This window comes from Octopus sinensis, linkage group LG12 (assembly GCF_006345805.1).
Source record: "Octopus sinensis linkage group LG12, ASM634580v1, whole genome shotgun sequence".
Classification (NCBI taxonomy): Eukaryota; Metazoa; Mollusca; class Cephalopoda; order Octopoda; family Octopodidae; genus Octopus; species Octopus sinensis.
This window is the reverse complement of record NC_043008.1, coordinates 16,674,387-16,693,197: the sequence shown is the minus strand read 5'-3', so window position 1 is coordinate 16,693,197 and position 18,811 is coordinate 16,674,387. Positions and strand designations below refer to the sequence as shown.

The 18,811-nt window shown below is 33.8% G+C and overlaps 1 protein-coding gene across 1 annotated transcript in view; it reads left to right on the top strand.

The window, feature by feature from the left end:
- The window catches only part of LOC115217964 (opioid-binding protein/cell adhesion molecule homolog), a 304,039-nt gene that overhangs the window by 8,681 nt on the left and 276,547 nt on the right, over nucleotides 1-18,811 (top strand). Inside the window, exons 3-4 of the mRNA XM_029787692.2 lie at nucleotides 7,895-7,914; nucleotides 11,622-11,675. The gene's annotated coding sequence lies outside the window, so the exon portion shown is untranslated. The remainder of the gene's footprint in view (nucleotides 1-7,894; nucleotides 7,915-11,621; nucleotides 11,676-18,811) is intronic.

Below are 18,811 nucleotides of genomic sequence, written 5' to 3'. Positions count from 1 at the left end.
TATAACATTAATTAGAGACAAAACCACTATTGTGCAAATCAAACAAGGAAAGAACTCAATCAATACATAGAAAAATTTATATAATGTAAATAAATCGCCACTACAATTGTTTCCTGTCTTCAAATGACATTCATCAGATGGATTTCATATCTTCTATTCAATTTTTAAATTGAATAGAATATATGAAATTCACCTGATGAATGTCATTTGAAGACAGGAAACAATTTGTAGTGGCGATTTATTACTTTATATTAAAATTTTTTTATGTATTGATTAAGTCTTTCCTTGTTTGATTTGCAAAATAGTGGTTTTGTCTCTAATTAATATTATATATATATATATATATATATAATATACATATTTATATACGTTATGTGTATATGTATGTGCGTGATTGTGTTTTTGTGTGTCTGCATGAGACCACAAAAATCTGAATTCTAATACTGGAAACCGTGTTGAAAATTTTGTTCATCTTATGTTGCTGAATACCTAAGATTGTTGAATGAGCTAACCGTTTGCCCTGATCTATATGCATATATTGTAAAAAATATACATATGTATATATCTAGTTCTGTTCATATCTCTCTATCCATGTAACTATCTATTTATAAACTACATATATATGTGTATATATATATATATATATATACTATATATATATATATATATATATATATATCTATATATATTAACATATTATATACACACTCACTAACATAGATGGCGTTGTAATTCAATTTATTAAATAGCTATGTCTAGAGGTTCGTCGACTTCACCAAACGTGCAAACCAATGCGAACACTAATCTTTTCCGATTAATTTCATTTCTATTGGGAAAGAGTTCGAAGATCAAGAACACTTACTCTTTACCCACGAAGATATTGATAATACAAAATATATATAAGAAACACATGCAACAATGATGTTGCTATAAAGAATATATTTTACATAATAAAGTTCTAGTTGGGTATATCAGTAAATGATTAAGTAAGTAAATACGATATAAAATGGGAATATGAACGCTTATTTGATAGCTTGAATGTTAAAGCATGTATTTGCTGTAAGCCATGTATAAAGAAGCATGTTTAGGTACGTAGAGAGATAGGAGAAAGAAAGGAAATATAGTTTAAAATATCATTAGAGTAGTTAGTATTTTATAATAAGCTGATGTCCCACCCAGTGCAAAACTCCTTTTTACTTCTTCCGAGATATATGACAGCATCTTATATCCAGTTTTACACACACAATTACGCACACACACGGACACACACACGAACGCATATTCTCATTCTCACAAACACACTCATATATGTATGTACGCGTGTTGGCGTACACATAGTCATGTGTATCTCTACTTATGTATGTATGTATGAATCTCTCACTCTCTCTCTCTATATATATATATGTGATCTCTTGAGCACCACCAGCTCAAATATTTTCTCCTCTGTCTTCCCTCCTTGGGATCTTTCCTTCTCCTTGTTTCCGACTAAGAGCTCCGCTCGAAACGTTAAACCCTCCTTCCCTTCTTTCCTGAGCGTCAATAATACTTTAATTGTTCCACGTCCTGCCTTGCTGGTTTTTTTTTCTCTTTTTGTCTGTGTTTTCTTGTTTGGATTAACTTTATATTTATATATATATATATATATAATATCATATTATATAACACATGTGCATAATATATAAATATATATATATACTTACAGGTTATACGTACACATATACATACACACACACATATATGCGTGTGTGTGTACTTATATATATATGTAGATGGATAGATAGATAGAGAAATATATATAGATATAATTATGCATATAGGATCGTATCTCTTTATGGATATATAGATGTGTGTGTGTGTGCGCGTATATATACGTACGCATTCACATGTATACATACATAAACATATACATTATCAATGTATTCTCATAAACGCTTCCATATACATAATTACATTTGAATATATATATATTCTCACGTGTATAGGTATACGCATGCACGCAATTGTGTAGTGTGTAGCTCTGTGCGAGTGAGTGAGAACGAGCACGTGTTCGTGTGTATGCGTACGATTATACTTGATTTTATGTGTATATCTCTCATGTATCTCAATAACCTAGACGTTTGACATTTTTCTCAGAATTGCAATTCTTACTCTATGTTCCGAAAGAAATTACTATTCTAGTGTGAAATATTCTAAAATTTGGGTTCAAACTAGTTCATATGATGCGACTAACAAAATTCCAATAATTGAATGAACATCTCAGAAGCGTTTTCAAGTAAATAGCTTGTTTGCTTGTCGGTATATCTGTATAGGTATAAGCGTATATCTTTATATCAGCGAGCAAATACAACTGACTATGTGCATTTCTATGTCTATATATTTATTAGAAGTAGGCATTTTCAAGATGGCGTCAAACTTCGGCAAAATTTGGGTTGCACAGTAAGTAGTTTATAGATATTTCAAAATATGATATATTTTTGATATAGGATTCTACCCACCGTGGGTTTTTGATGATATCTTTCAGATCAAAGAGCACAAATGTGAGATAAGCAATGACAGCCGAAGTTAGGAGTGTTACAGTGTTGCAATTACTTACATCATTGTTCCATGATATAATACCTGCGAAACAATACATATATTGTTATGTTGAGAGATATGCGTTTCGGACATTTCCAGTACCTGCTATTGTGTAAAAATTAATCTTTTGATTTCTAAGTCCCAAGCCCGCTCCAGCTCCGTTGTAAACACGAACGAAAAGTTTGCCCTCTGTGTAGGTCTGTTAATTTGCGCATGTTCATATGAGCGGATGAGCGTGTCTCTTTATATATATATGTATGTACGCATGTATTCTAAATATTATTATCGAATTGGTAAACAGAGATCTAATGAACTTGTATTCATTAGATCTCTCTGCTTTTTGGCTTTTTTTTTTACCTCGATAATAATGTTTGATGCTTTATGATATTTGATATAATTTATTCATTGAAGAAATATCACTTCAAAATATAGTATTTTAAACCAGTATATATTGGATATAATATCCTTAAATAACCGCATTGTACGCGAGTACGATGGTTTTGAAAATTTTAGGGCAGATATTCCTAGAGCATAGATACAGATGCCTCGTGTATATCCGTCTCTCCTGGCCTCTTTACCGATGAGGTGTAGCCTTTGGTGGATTGACTTAATTGAATTTAATTTAATTAAGCTGATTTGCCATTAAAAACACCGAAACAATGCATTGTCTAAAGATGAATTAGGTTAAATGTTTTTAAATTTTCCTTTAATTTCTGAATTACTACTACTTGGCGGTTTGAGTCCTGGCTGCTCTTTCTAGTGGGTCGAATGGCCTATTAAGGCCATTCCTCAATTGTTGTTGAATTTATATATATATATATATATATATATATATGTATATATGCTTCCTGCTATTCTCTCACTGTAGCTCTGTTCCTCCTATTACATAACATCCCTGTATTGCTTGCATGTTTGTTTAACGGATCATAAGCATGTATCGTGTAATAATATGGAGTGCTGCAGACAATACAGTAATTTGACGCGCACCTACAGCAACAACCGCTATTTACTTTTCGTAACTTTCCAAACGATGTCTATAAAATAGAGTTAAGCTTGAAGATTCGATACGCTTATTATTAATCTATGGCTATAGTTCTTACTATTCTTCCTTTACTTGATACTACCATTATAAAATGTGTTACCTGAAACTAGCTGAATTAATGCCTCCTATTAAAAGACCATATTAAAACTCTACACGTTTGATCACATCACGGACTGTTGTGAGAAACTGAATTGGTTTACATTGCATGAAAGACCATTTGTTATTTAAATTTTTTGTATAATTAGTTTAGAAAGTTTCACTTAGCTTAGTTTAATATCAACCATATCCATTTGATTGCAGTTAAGTCAGTCGTAGAAAAGATAGAAATACAAATGTTTTTTTTTTCTTTTTTCCTTTGCCTTTTATTTTTTTCCTTGTGACTACCAGTTTAATTTCCGTAGTGTGATGGATTTAAACCCTACGGTAAAGTCAGTACTGCTTATATTTAGCTCATTTCTATGTTAGAGCCTGAAGATTAGATATGTGACGTGAATCTTTATCAGGTTCAGAATGTAGAAGAGACCACCGACCAGGCTTGTCAGAAATCTAATACAACGCTATGAAGAAATGAAGCCCATAACATAATATAATGTATCTTACGCATTACTTTAGAAGTTCGTTTGTTGCATTGCCAAATATACCTATATGTATACATGTGTGTGTATTTATGTATGTATGTAAGTATCTATCTATCTAGCTAGCTAGCTATGTATGTATATATATATATATATATATATATATATATATAATATAGGAGGCGCAATGTTCCAGTGGTCAGAGCAGCGAACTCGCGGTCGTAGGATCGCGGTTTCGACTCCCAGACTGGGTCTTGTGAGTGTTTATTGAGTGAAAACACCTAAAGCTCCACGGGGCTCCGGCAGGGGTAGGTGGATGGCGAACCCTGCTGTACTCTTTCACCACAACTTTCGCTCTTCCTGTTTCTGTTGTACTTGTATTTCAAAGGGCCATCCTTGTCACAGTCTGTGTCTTAACGCGAACTACGCTAAGGGTATAAGTGTCTGTGGAGTGCTAAGCCACTTGTATGTTAGTTTCACGAGCAGGCTGTTTCGTTGATCGGATTCCTCCTCGTTCCGTTGACTGAGACCCTGAATGTCACGATATATATATATATATATATATATATGTATGTATGTATGTATGTATGTATGTATATATGTATGTATGTATGTATGTGCATATATATAAGGAGGAAGAAGGAGGGTATATGACAACATAAGATAAGTATATATGAATATGAATATACGTACATACACACATACACATATATTTATTTGTATGTATATATGTCAAAAACTATTCTCAAAATAGTCTGTGAATGGTATTCGAAAACCAGAATCGAAATAAATATTATTAAGGTCAATTTTAACATTATTTATATTTGTTCAATTTCATTTTCTCATCTTACACTCTTCATAATTCCAGTCTTAAATAGCAAGAAAAATTTTCGTCTTAGATATTTCACTTTACTCCTAATTCTGTTTTATCGATTGTCTGCAGAAATACAGCCGTTGGCAATTTGCTTGTACTACGATGAAAGAAAACTCAAATTTTATTGTATATTAATTCTGCAGCATTTCCATCGTGTCTTTCTTTTTGCCTGATGAGATTTAGGCCAACTTGCTGCAATCAACACTCCGAAACAAACCGTAGATATTTTGTTTCTAGCCTACGAGCGACTTTACCCGAAATTACATTTTGTATCTTAAAAAAGTATCTCCTTTTAAACACTGCTTTATATTATAGCTGCAATTTATTATTTTCTCGTTCAAGTTTTGTAATTGTAACTAGATTATGAAATCTTGTCTAAGTAAGATGAATAGTGCCTGTGGGTTTTTCAGATTTTCTGATACCGTTACAATTATTGCGGACGGAATTCAATTTGAATTCGCGGGCGTTGAAGTGGATTTCACTTTGGGAATAAATGATAGCTGGGTGTGATTATTACGGAGCACGTCTCCTGAGACGCAGTTCGCCAAGTATAAATATGATAGCGAGTACAACGAGAATACATAGGTTGTTGTCCTCTTGTTTCGCTCACAAAAGACTTTATATTAAAGGTGCATTTTCCTATAATTCTTTTTTACCAAAGCGGTTTAAACATTAATAATCGTGTTATGAAAATTGCTATGGTTTAGGATTATGATAGTGAGTAATAAAGTATCGGCTGTTCTACATTTTGAAATGCTTTGATAAGTATTGTTCACATGTAAGTAGTTTAGAATGAGGAGACCCCCTTCGGTTATGAATGACCATGGGATTGCACCTAGAAGTTACCCTCCGAGGTACAAGTCCGAGCAAGTTTGTTTATAGAAGGCCAGCAGTCGCCCATGCATACTGGCCTCCCCTCTCCATACCACTAGTGTTACCCAAAAGAAAGGCAAAGCTCGATACAGCTTGGCACCAGTGATGTCGCAACTCATTTCTACAGCTGAGTTAACTGGATCAACATGAAATAAAGTGTCTTGCTCAAGAATACAACACGCAGCCCGGTCCGGGAATCGAACTCACAACCTCAGGATCATAAGCCCGACGCTCTAACCAATGAGCCATGTGCCTTCACAGTTTAGAGTTCTACTTGTATTTCTACTAATATATGATATATTTTACAATTTAGGTGCTTTAAGAAGATTTATTCGTTAAATACACATAAGCACCCACGAATGCTTTTGTTTATCTCACGTCCTCTCGTCACTCTCTCTACTTATATATGTTTATGTGTCTATGTTTACATTTATATATACATGAATGTATGCATAAATATATGTACACCTACATGTGAGTGTACACACACACACCATACAAACGCACACATGTACAGTCAAACATACACACTTTCATTTCTATACATGCTTTTGTATATATGTGAGCATATGTATGTGGTGTGAGGTTTATGTATGTTTATGTATATACATAAGTAATTCATATATTAATGTATATATATATATGTGTGTATATGAGTATATATATGTGTGTAAAAATGTGTGTATATATATGAGTATATATATATGTGTGTAAATATAGCTAAACATATATATTTCTTTACTGCCCACAAGGGGCTAAACATAGAGGGGACAAACAAGGACAGACAAAGGAATTAAGTCGATTATATCGACCCCAGTGCGTAACTGGTACTTATTTAATCGACCCCGAAAAGATGAAAGGCAAAGTCGACCTCGACGGAATTTGAACTCAGAACGTAACGACAGACGAAATACCTATTTCTTTATTACCCACAATGGGCTAAACACAGGGAGGAGAAACAAGGACAGACCAACGGATTAAGTCGATTATATCGACCCCAGTGCGTAACTGGTACTTAATTTATCGACCACGAAAGATGAAAGGCAAAGTCGACCTCGGCGGAATTTGAACTCACAACGTAACGGCAGACGAAATACCGCTAAGCATTTCGCCCGGCGCGCTAACGTTTCTGCCAGCTCGCCGCCTTCAAAATAGCTAAACGTATATCTCTTGCGCAGTGATTCTTCTACGTGTCAACGACACGAAGGAGAATCACTCATATCAATGCAGAGTATTTGTGATATTCATTAATCCATATATATACATAAGTGATAGAAGAAGTATTAATATGTATTATGGCTTTCAATAATGTATATATATTAGTGATACAATAATTATTAATACGTGAATTTTCATATACCAAAGCATTATAATTTGCTCAAAAAGAATACCCTTGTTTAAGAGTGCATAGATATTACCTCAAAAAAGCGCATTCGTCGTTTTTTGTTCGAATTCTTGGGAGAGTCTATTTTGCATCATTCTACTGTAGAACACAATTGGATCGCTCGTTTCTGTTGATTGCAGACGGTTTTCTCTCTATAGAATTTATTATCTATCCCGTAATTAGAAAGCTTTATGTCACATAGTTTCTCTATTTTGAAATCGTACAAGTAGACAGGATCGATAGCCACGTTAGGACGCTAGGACCTGATATCACTTTATACAAACAGGTAAATCTCCGTTGTGCAGAAATGTAAGTAAGAGTTAATAATATCCATTTTCTATAACGAAGAATTATTTAGGCAATTTAAAGCGCATCATGTGTTGACTGGGTGTTCAAATATGATTTTCGTTTTCAATCTGAGTAATAACTATAATTTGATGATTTAAGAAGAAAAAGATTTACCAATTGTATACTTTCTTGTTGATTTGTTGCATTATAAGAACCTCCGACTTCGTTAGAAATGTCTATAAAGGTATTTTCGCTTACGTCTCTTTTCTTTCTTTCTCTTTACTAGGTTTTACGGGGGAATCAGGTAGAGGATGTTTTCTAATCTTTATTGAAACCAAAAACGCACGTTAAAAGAAAAATATATATTTATGTATATAAATATATATATATATATAATATATATATATATATATAATATATATATATGTATACACATACATATATATAAATATATACATATACATATATATATATATATATATATATATATATATATATATATATATATATATATATGTATATATATATAATTCCATACGGTCACACAAAAAAAAAATCGCATACAGAACGTGAACACACGGTCTTGACTTCGTTCCGATTGCGTGGCACATTAGCATGTATCTCTGAATATCGTTTCCTTTCGACCAATGTCTATGACTGGAATTTGGTCGACAGAATCTATCGTACATATATATATATATAATTCAAAATGTGACCTCGTGTGTACTGTTGTCGACTGTTTTTGCTCTGTCTTCCCTTCTCTGGATCTTTCCTTCTCCTATGTTTCCGATGAAGCGCTCCGCTCGAAACGTTAAACCCTCCTTCTTTCCTGAACGTCCAATAATACTATATTTGTTCCACGTCCTCGCGTTGTTGTGTCTTTTTTTGTGTATGTATGTATATATATATATATATATATATATATATATATATATATATATATATATATATATATATATATATTATGTACATATATATATATATATATATGTATATGTATATATATAATATGTTTATGTATATATATATATTATATATATATATATATATATATATTATATATATATATATATACATGTGTATATGAGGCATGTGTGCGTATATATACGTTTGTGTATCTAATTTTGTGTGTGTGCGTGCGAGTGTGGCTAACCGAATTTCTATTTATGTCTTATAAGTTACCGATTCGTTAACGGATTTCAATAAAATATATACTAGCCTTAAAAGAAATACGGACTGTGGTCGATACGCTCAATTATGTGCATAAAGTCTGTGTCCTAATCTCAAAGAAACCCTGTATCGGGCATCAGTAATTTAAAGAAGGAAATTATACGCCTGTGTGTTTGGATGTGCATTTCTATATATAGATATATGTGGGTGTATGTGTGTGTGAATGAACGTGCATATTTTTGTGTGTAATCCATACGGTAATCATGTTTATCATGGTGATACTGATTGATATCGTTCATGTAAAATTTTCACCATTGATATTATTATTTTTTGGACTCACTCATGTCCACATGATCATTTATTTAATATTTTTGTTATCTGAGTCGTATGCAGTATTGAAGACAACACGCTGTAATGTTCTTGCTTTAATTACAGCTGTAATAATTTCTAAGAACTTTGCTGCATGAAAAAGTAAAATAAAGATATAAAAAATATATAAAACAGTTTTTCCTTTTTTGTTAACCGTTGCCCTGTTCTGTTCATTATTTTCTTTTTCATTACCGTGACTATACAGCACCATTTTCAGTTGTCGTATACCTTCGAGTATATTATCCAATCTGTATTTTTTCTGGTAATAACTGTGGATGATGAGATGAGGAGATTGCAGAATCGTTCGTACGCCTGGAAAAATGCTAATCCTCATTTCTTCCGGTGCTACGTTCTGAGTTTAAATCGTGACGAAGTCTTCTTTGGCTTTTATAATCACGGTGGCGATAAATTAGCTGCCAGTAGAGCAATGGAGTTGATGCAATTGACTTAACTCCTCTCCAGAAATTATTGACCTTGGGTCAAACATTTGAAACTTGTATCTATGTATGATATGGCTGCTATCAGTAACTGAACTGGTAGATTGGTGACCGTATAATTTCCATTGGTTATACCATGAACAGATTATGTTCTCCTTAGCCAAATAATAATTCTTATTGACTCACAGTGTGTAATATTTATATCATGTAGTATGTGAGTTAGCATCGTTCTACATTTTATTGATAGAAAGACGATATAACATTCCGAAGAAATGGCCCCTTACAGATGGCATCTCCTTTTTTTTTTAATGATGTAGGCTAAACTAGAGGGGAAATGTCTTACATATGGCATTGTTGATTAGATGCTGACCTATTTCGCCGGGAAACTTATTGACACCAGAATATATTTTTCCTCTGCAGCTGACAACAAATTTCTCATCACAATCAAACTATTCGATTACGATGCATTCATCGATACATCTTGTTTCATTTACCTATCCACCTTTGTCCACCTTTCCTGGTAGGGAATAGGGGACAAAGTAAGATTATTTTGTCTCTGAGTAGGTTTTTGTGTGCGTTTGCGTGTGTATGCGTATTTTTTTTGTTTATGTAAAACTGGATTATTTAATACATTATAATATATTTTCATGTTTCTCTGATTTTATCTCGCGCGTAAATATTGACCCCCACGTCCCGATTTATTCAGTATGAATGTCAAAAATGCTCTTATGTCCTGAAGAACTCCGAGAAAACAAAAAAAATATCGGTCGCGACACTTTTACTAATACGTATAATTCACAAAATATTTTGCGCTATACATTTTCAAAGACATAAATTCGCTAATTTTGTTATAAATTCCAACAGACTGGTCACTGTCATAGTTCCATTTGACTGGAGCCACGTCAGTGACCAGGTCGCATTTGCTGCGGCAAAAATGGCGACACATAATAATAAATGGTTAAGAGAACATGACAGTCCTTTTGTTGATTTTGAATGGTTAATATGCGTTTTTCATGCTGTAACTTTATTTATGATGCTATATTTTGATAATAAGATTATATTCAGTTACAAAACAAATATATCACGAACAGCATAGTTTAATCTTATTTGTGAAACAGAAGTAATACGCAATGTTTAACATATAGCATACACATATAAGCACAGGGACTAGCGTAATCATATACTTTTGATAACAGCCATTTTACATATACTGTCAGGAAGACAAAGACTCGATATATCTCATAAGTATTCTTCGTACATGCAAGCAGTCATACAACTTTCTTTGAGACAACCGTTTTACAATATGGTGTGCATTATATCATTTAATTTCATTGTGCCTAATAAGATTCTTTTTAATGTTTAATTAGCCACTTTTCTTATATAACTTGGTAAGTTAAATATATATTTACATTTTGTTATCTTATGCTAATGCTAAATGAAATTCATATATTCTCATATTAATTCATACGTTACTGGAATGGCTATGCTTAAATTCAAACTTCCTCCATTTCCTCCTTCTTTTCCTTTTCCTTTTTCCTTCTCTTATTCTCTTCCTTCATGTTCCTGTTCTTCATTTCTTTTTCTATTCCTCCTTTTCTTTTTCCTTCTGTTCTTGCTGCTGTTGTTGTTGTCATTGTTGTTGTTGTTGTTGTTGTTGTTGTTCTTGTTCTTGTTCTTGTTCTTGTTCTTCTTCTTCTTGTTCTTTTTCTTCTTCTTCTTCTTCTTCTTCTTCTTCTTCTTCTCCTTCTTCTTCTCTGTCTCCTCTTCTTTCTCCCCTTCTTTTTTTCCTCTCTTTCCTCCTAAAATCTGTTCTTCCTCTTACTCCTTCTTAAATAGATTTAATAGACTACATCCCTGACAACTTTCTGATTATCATTATCCCCATTCTTCTTCTTATTATTATTATTATTATTATTATTATTATTATTATTTCCTGCTGACTCGTTGAGACGTGCCTAAAATTTGCTACACGAACTCTCGATTTCCAAGTGTAAGTGAAGGAATTAATTTTCGTTTTGGATTTTATCTTACACAGGGACATTTAATGAACATTTTGGAACTATACCACGTACCGGGGTTAAAAAACAAGGTCTGTTTTCTTTTTAATAATTCCATTTGTATTTCGTCGTGTAAATTCAACTAAATAATGACATCCTGTTTTTCGGGAGTAATCTGCAAAAGAAATTATATTAAACAATACAAAAGACACGTTAAGTTTACAAAAAAAAACAAAAAAAAAAATTACGTTCCAACAACAACGATAAAAAAAATTATATAACATATAATATATTTGTCTGTAGCAGCGTGCCTATTATTTATTGGCCAAATGAAAGTGAGGCGTGTTATGTCGAAAGCTGTCGTTCGCAAGCGTACATATGAATAAAAGAAGTTCTAGATATTAAATATTCTGGTGAAAGAGAAAGCGCAACAACATGTTGATATAAGGATGGATATTATCATAGGAACAGCTATCACATTAGCATGCAAACGAAGACTGAAAACGTATCTCTACCTTGCAAAGCCAAGCATGGTTACTATGTTTCATCGGAAATATCTGGGTTAAATCTTTTCTTATTGAGGGAGTATTACATCATATGTAAATTTTCAAGTATAAGGGCGACGTAATAGCACAAGCAGAAATAGTATGTCACTATATTTGGGAAGAAAATTACTAGAGAAACCATTAAGGACACCATGGTGATGTCGATCCCTGTCTTGTGGGCTCTTTCAAAGCACAGTATGGATAGGTGGTCAACCTCTAGTTAACCATCGGTGATAGGTGGTCGCGTTGAATCACCAAAAAAACCTTCAAGTGCTTATAACCATAAAAGAGTTCAAATCAACCTCAGGATTGTGCTGTGTTCTGTAATGGGGACTGAAAGGAAAGCCTTGGAAACTTATCATACAGATCAGGAAGCCTGGCTCTAAAATATACTGCAGAAAAAGCTAATTCAAATCCTTGTACACAGAATGTTTAACTAGAGAGAAAATAGTGAAACAATCTCTGCACATTGCTAGTCATGCGGTAGTGCAGCGTCGTAAGATGTCATCTGTTGCACCCCTAGCGTCGTCATACAAAAAAGAACCATCCTTTTCTCATTTCAGGTTAGTGTCAGGTTTAGGAAATTGACTAGGTGACAGCTAGATCTTCCTCGCACAGCCACACACGGTAGTGGCAATGAAAAACTATCAGAAAGAGAGTGCTATTCCCTGCAGTGTCTTAAACAGCAAGAAGAGAAACATGGGGAAGACTTCTATTTTCCAATTACGAAAAGGAAATTCAGTGAAGCCGAAGGTGATCAGGTGTCATCTACGAAACAAAAAATGAAGGTATCATGCAAACATCGAGAAAGGCAATTCAAAGTATGTTAAAAGCTCCTTTATTCAAAAATAGGTGCTTGCCATTTCCAATGAATCATAGTGTATGAAAAAGTTCTAATCTCTTACTAAGAGAGCCCTAAATTTAGTGAGTATGAGCCTATCACCAGCAGAGTAGCATCTAGCTCAAATGAAGAAGAAATCACTTTCAAATGAAATTAAATTCACAGCCCATTGGAAAATCAGCAAATTAAACAAGGAAGTGTAACAGGACGACATCTCTCCAGATGAAATAGTTATCAAGATATGACTGAAATACAAAGATAAAAAGTGAGATACAACATTTGTAAATATGACATTTGAAATATCCGTTACGTTTACGAAATATCATAAGCCAGGTATCTCTGGTGCATGGTATTTTAGCCACACACATTGTCTCAAAAATTCCAAGCCCAAGATTATGAGTTTCCCTACCTTTAAGAATGCTATAGTATATCATATTTCTAAAGTTGCTTTATATATATATGCATGTATATGTGTATGCATATATGTATATATCTGTGTGTCTGTATATATATATATATATATATATATACTTATATATATTTAAAACAATATATATGAATCTACTCACACATGCATAGATATACGCATACCCATACATGTATTATAGATATGTGTGTCCATATGTGTGCTTTTCTCTCTCTGTGTATGTGTTTCTGTGTCAGTATGTATATAATATTTATGTATGTGTGTATACGTATATTTATGTGTATATAACTGTTTATATATTGTCTTAAATAACGTTTTTATTTCATCTTAATCGTACTGTAAAAGATTTTGCATGTTTTTTATATTTTGTACTCATAGTGAACTTGATAACATGTTTCATTATTCACTGCTTATATGACTTGCTTGTTTCACATTGCACTTTCTAACGTCCTTGTATTTAATTGCATTTTCTAACTCACTGGATGAAGACAACAACAACAATAACAACAACAACAACAACAATAATAATAATAATAATAATAATAATAATAATAACAATAATAATAATTACTATGTCTGTCTGATGTCCTTGTTAAGACTTGACAGACAGTACAAACCCACAGTACATACAATATCTTCATTCAATAACATGACGATATTAGATACTATGCAACGTCTTAAATAATAATGATGATGGTAATAATAATAATAATAATAATAATAATACTAATAATGATAATAATAATAATAACAATAATAATAATAAGAAAAACAACAACAAAAACAACAACAACAACAATAATAATAATAATAATAATAATAATAATAATAAATCCAATCAATTGTGCTGACAGGTACTGTCCACATCTTTAGAAAAACCAAATCAATTTAAATGTCTGTGTTGTATTACATGAAGATATTTCACTTCAGCCCCTGCCACATCCCCTCCACGATCTTTCAGTCATACAGTAATATCTCTTATCTTTACACTCCTTAGGACACGTGGTGTGTTTCGGTAAATTATTGTAAGAAACATGTAGGGAGGTGGCTCAGCAAGCGTGACCTAAAAAGGTAGATTGAAAACATAATCATTGCTGCCCAGAGTCAGGCATTGAATTCCAACTCAGTGAAAAGATATATATATATACCAGAGAAGTGCAACGAACCTCTGCAGAATGTGTGGGAAGCGTGACTCCCATTGTTAGTGCTTTTGAAAGTCATGCAAAGAAAGAGTACAAGCGCAGACATGACACGGTAGCGCAGAACCTTCACTAGCTCCTATGACGGAAGTATGGATGCGAAGTAACAGGTGTTTGATGAAAGCTCAAAATCTCTCGTGGAAGCATCATCCAACCAAAATGCAAATATATGGGAAAGTACCACCTGTGTCATCTCTTGTGAAAGGTAGGAGAGTTCAGTTTGCCGGACATTGTTGTAGAGCTGAAAAACGAGGCAATTTCTACTCTTCTCCTCTGGAAGCCATCTACTCGCAATACCAGAGGGCGCACACTCTCCTACCCTGATGTAATCTCCAGGGATACATGCATCCAGCAACAGGACCTCCGTAATGCTATGGTGGACCGTGAAGTCTGGCGTAGCATGGTAAATTCCATTGTCTCGACCACGGTCGAACAATGATGATGATCATCATCATCATACAGCTGAAAAAGTAATGGACGAAAAGGGGAAGGCAAACATCCTTGGGACTTTGAATTCCAGACAGACAACTGTTAGAACGCCGAAGGCCGGACCTACTAACCTTTAAGAGGGACAAATGGGAGTACCAAATAAACGACGTGGCAGCAGTGTTAGAAGATTAACATATCTTCATAACAGAAAACATCGATAAATACAGAGACCTGAAAATTGAGATCGTCAAGATGTGGCAGCTACAAGAGTCAAATATAAAGATTGTCCTCATTGTCATCGGCTCATTGAATTCAATAACACACGACCTGAAGAAACATCTGACAACATTAGAAATACAATTTAGTCTAGGTGTATTACAAAATGTGGCATTACTTGGGACATCACGCATATTGCGTAAAGTACTGTCTGTCTGAAGTCCATGATGTGACTTGAGAGGCAGTAAAAACCCCCTGTAGACACAAATAATTCCAATCAACAACATCAAGATATTGGATACTATGTGACGTCTTAAATAATGACGATGATGATGACGATGATGATGATGATGATAATGATGATGATAACGACGACGACGATGATTACGATGATGAGTAGGAGGAGGAGGAGGACGACGACGACGACGATGATGACGACGATGATGATGATGATGATGATGATGATGATGACGACGACGACGATGATGACGACGATGATGATGATGATGATGAAGGGTTTTTTAAATCAAAGCTAGACCTCTTCCTGTCGAGAGTCCCAGATGAACGTATCTCACGGCAGAGGTGTAAATGAGGGTAGCTATATCAAACTCCATGCTTCACCTAGTGCCACATATTAGAGGAGGCTCTAATAACAGTGTAGCAAAACATATTAGAGGAGGGTCTAATAACAGTGTAGCAAAAGGGCGGTGCATCAGCATGGCCACAGCTCTGAGCTGAAACTAGAGAGAAGAAATAAAATGAGATACCAGACTTGTTCTCATACTTTGCCTCGTTGCATGCATATTCCGTTCCATTAATGATTCTAATCTTAAATGTACTTTTGCAACCTGTAAAATACATTTCGCTTGTGACACAAATGTTGGCCTCGTGTAACCGAATACATGCGCGTCTACATTTTGTATTGGGAGGTTTCCACAAATAAATGTCATGTTACCCAAGTTTGCATTTTTGTCAATATCCTTTCCAAATGAAACAGTAAATGTTAAATTTGGGGTATGGTGTAATATCTTGTTGCACAACATTACTTATATGGTGCCCCCTTAATGTCAGAAGTAAGTCAAACATATCCTTTGTTATTAATGTTATTGGTGTAGTTGCCTACTTGCTCCCCTCTTCTGCCTCCTCCTCATCATCATCATCATCAGCAGCAGCATCACCATCATCATCTCCACCACCACCACCACCAAAGCCGGAGCCATCACCGCCACTACCACCAACATCATCATCATCATCATCATCATCATCATCCTCATCATCAACATCATCAATTATCACATCGTATCCGGTTATATTTTAAGGTCCCTCCACAAGACAAATGTTTCTAATTCGTATAAATGCATTATTTTTTTTAAATTAATTTTTTCATATATATAACATATGAATACACGGAAATATTTCAAGATTGTGGAAATCTAGAAAAGGCTTTAGACAAACATAATATCTGTGTGTGTTCGTCTGTGTGAGAGAGAGAGAAAGAGAGAGAGAAAGAGAGAGAGAGAAAGAGAGAGAGAGAGAGAGAGAGAGAGAGAAGAGAGAGAGAGAGAGAGAGAGAGAAAGAGGTAGAGAGAGAAAATCTTATATATTACCTTTATTTTCTCAACATACAAAAAGTCTCGTCGCTGCTCGCAGAAAGAAATGTTTCAAAAGAAATGCATCATACACAAGACTTATATAAAATATAACAAGAAAAATTGGACATAAGGGACATAATCACAAAAATTACTTTAAAATATCATTAAAAATTAAAGACAATTCCATGAAGAATAACACTAGAGTGAATAATCATCTGTACTAGAAGCACAAAGGAATGTCAGCGGGATAAGGTTAGTCGATTACATCAGCCCCACTGTTCAGCTGGGTGTTAAGTCATCGATTCCGTCAGGATCAACGATGACATCGGTAGAAGTTCAACTCAGGTCCTAAAGAAGAGCGAAAAGCCATTAAACATTTTGCCAGATCGTCGCCTTTACTGTAGGAAATAACGGTTGCAATTATTTCGCCAACAATATTCCTTCGTACACCTTGGGAGAACCAAAGAAGATTAAAATATTTATATGAATATCGGTTATTACGTTTGTAGTGAGAGTTGGAAAAAAAATAGACTTGGCGGAACCTGAGATACATGCCATGTGCAGACAAATTTATATTTGGCTCTGTCCGTATTACATATACACCAAAATTATCAAATATAGAATAGACGTAATTGTACGACAGATCTATGAATTATCTAGATCTATAAAAATATATGAGAAATGTATAAACATAGTAAAAGATATAATCCTTCTTACTAATACGAATTATGTTAAAAACGGTGTTAAAAGAGATTATAAGATGTGCAGTTTATAGCGTATAAACCAAATAAGACGTTCAGAGTATAGAGTCTAAAGTAAATAAATCATAGTTATACTTATGAGTAGGAGGAGGAAATAGTATCGTAGGAATTATGGGAAGTTAATATAGAAAGTATGGTGGGTTCTAAAGTAATAAACATACACACACACGCACACACACAGCACCACCCTAGACACAATGCACATTCAGATAGCCACACATATCGTGTCTTGAATGGTGTTTTTGTCTTGTTATATTAATTCATAAATGCTTTGTCAAATTTATGTCTGTGCACATTGTGTTTCACTATATATAGCTTGTTGTATTTACCTCTGAGACAGATGAAATATGTTGGTGATTTTTCGCTTATCATCTAGCCGTGTTGTGATCAAACAGTTGCTGAAAATGTATTTGTGTATTATCGATCCAGTATAGGAATATCTGCTAATGAAACACGACATATATGTGACAGAAGAATATATATATTTACGAAAACTTTAATCCCTTTAGGAATTTCGTGAATATAAATATATCATAGAGAGGTTATGCGTCTTCGAGAAAACAGTGCTTCAGATCGCATAAGGTGTTTCGAGTGTTGGCTATTATTTAATGAATAATCGCTCGATTGTGTTTATGACTTCAAGTCGATCTCTAGGCCAGGATAATTACAAAAACACTTACATCGACGTATTGTTTCAATCAATTCTTTCTGAAACACGCCAGAAGATATTTGCATAAATATACTGTATATGTTCAATTACTTGCAAACAGACAATATTGTGGTAGAGAAAAACGATTTAATACACCAGTAAATCACAATACTTAAACCGCCAAAGTGTTTTCTGTTTTTAGATTAAATCATTTCCCTAGTTGTTGAATTTATTTAAAACTTTTCATTAAATAACAGATTCGTTCTCTCGACATTTTCCACAATTGTACGCACTTATGTAATTGTACGCATCGCCTATCAATAATTTTAATCCCAATACCCCATTGTAATATTTATGTACTTCCTATTGACTGTATATAATAGATGTTTAAAAGAGTTTCGGTGAAGTTATAATAGAAACAAGTTTATATTTGTTGAAGTTTAAAACTACATTTAATGTCTACATTCCTCGTGAGAGTTCTCTTTATTTTAGTTGAAGATAAAGAGGAGGACAGAACGTCGCTGACATTTAAAATGCGTAGAACATATTGCGATTCATGAGTTCATTAT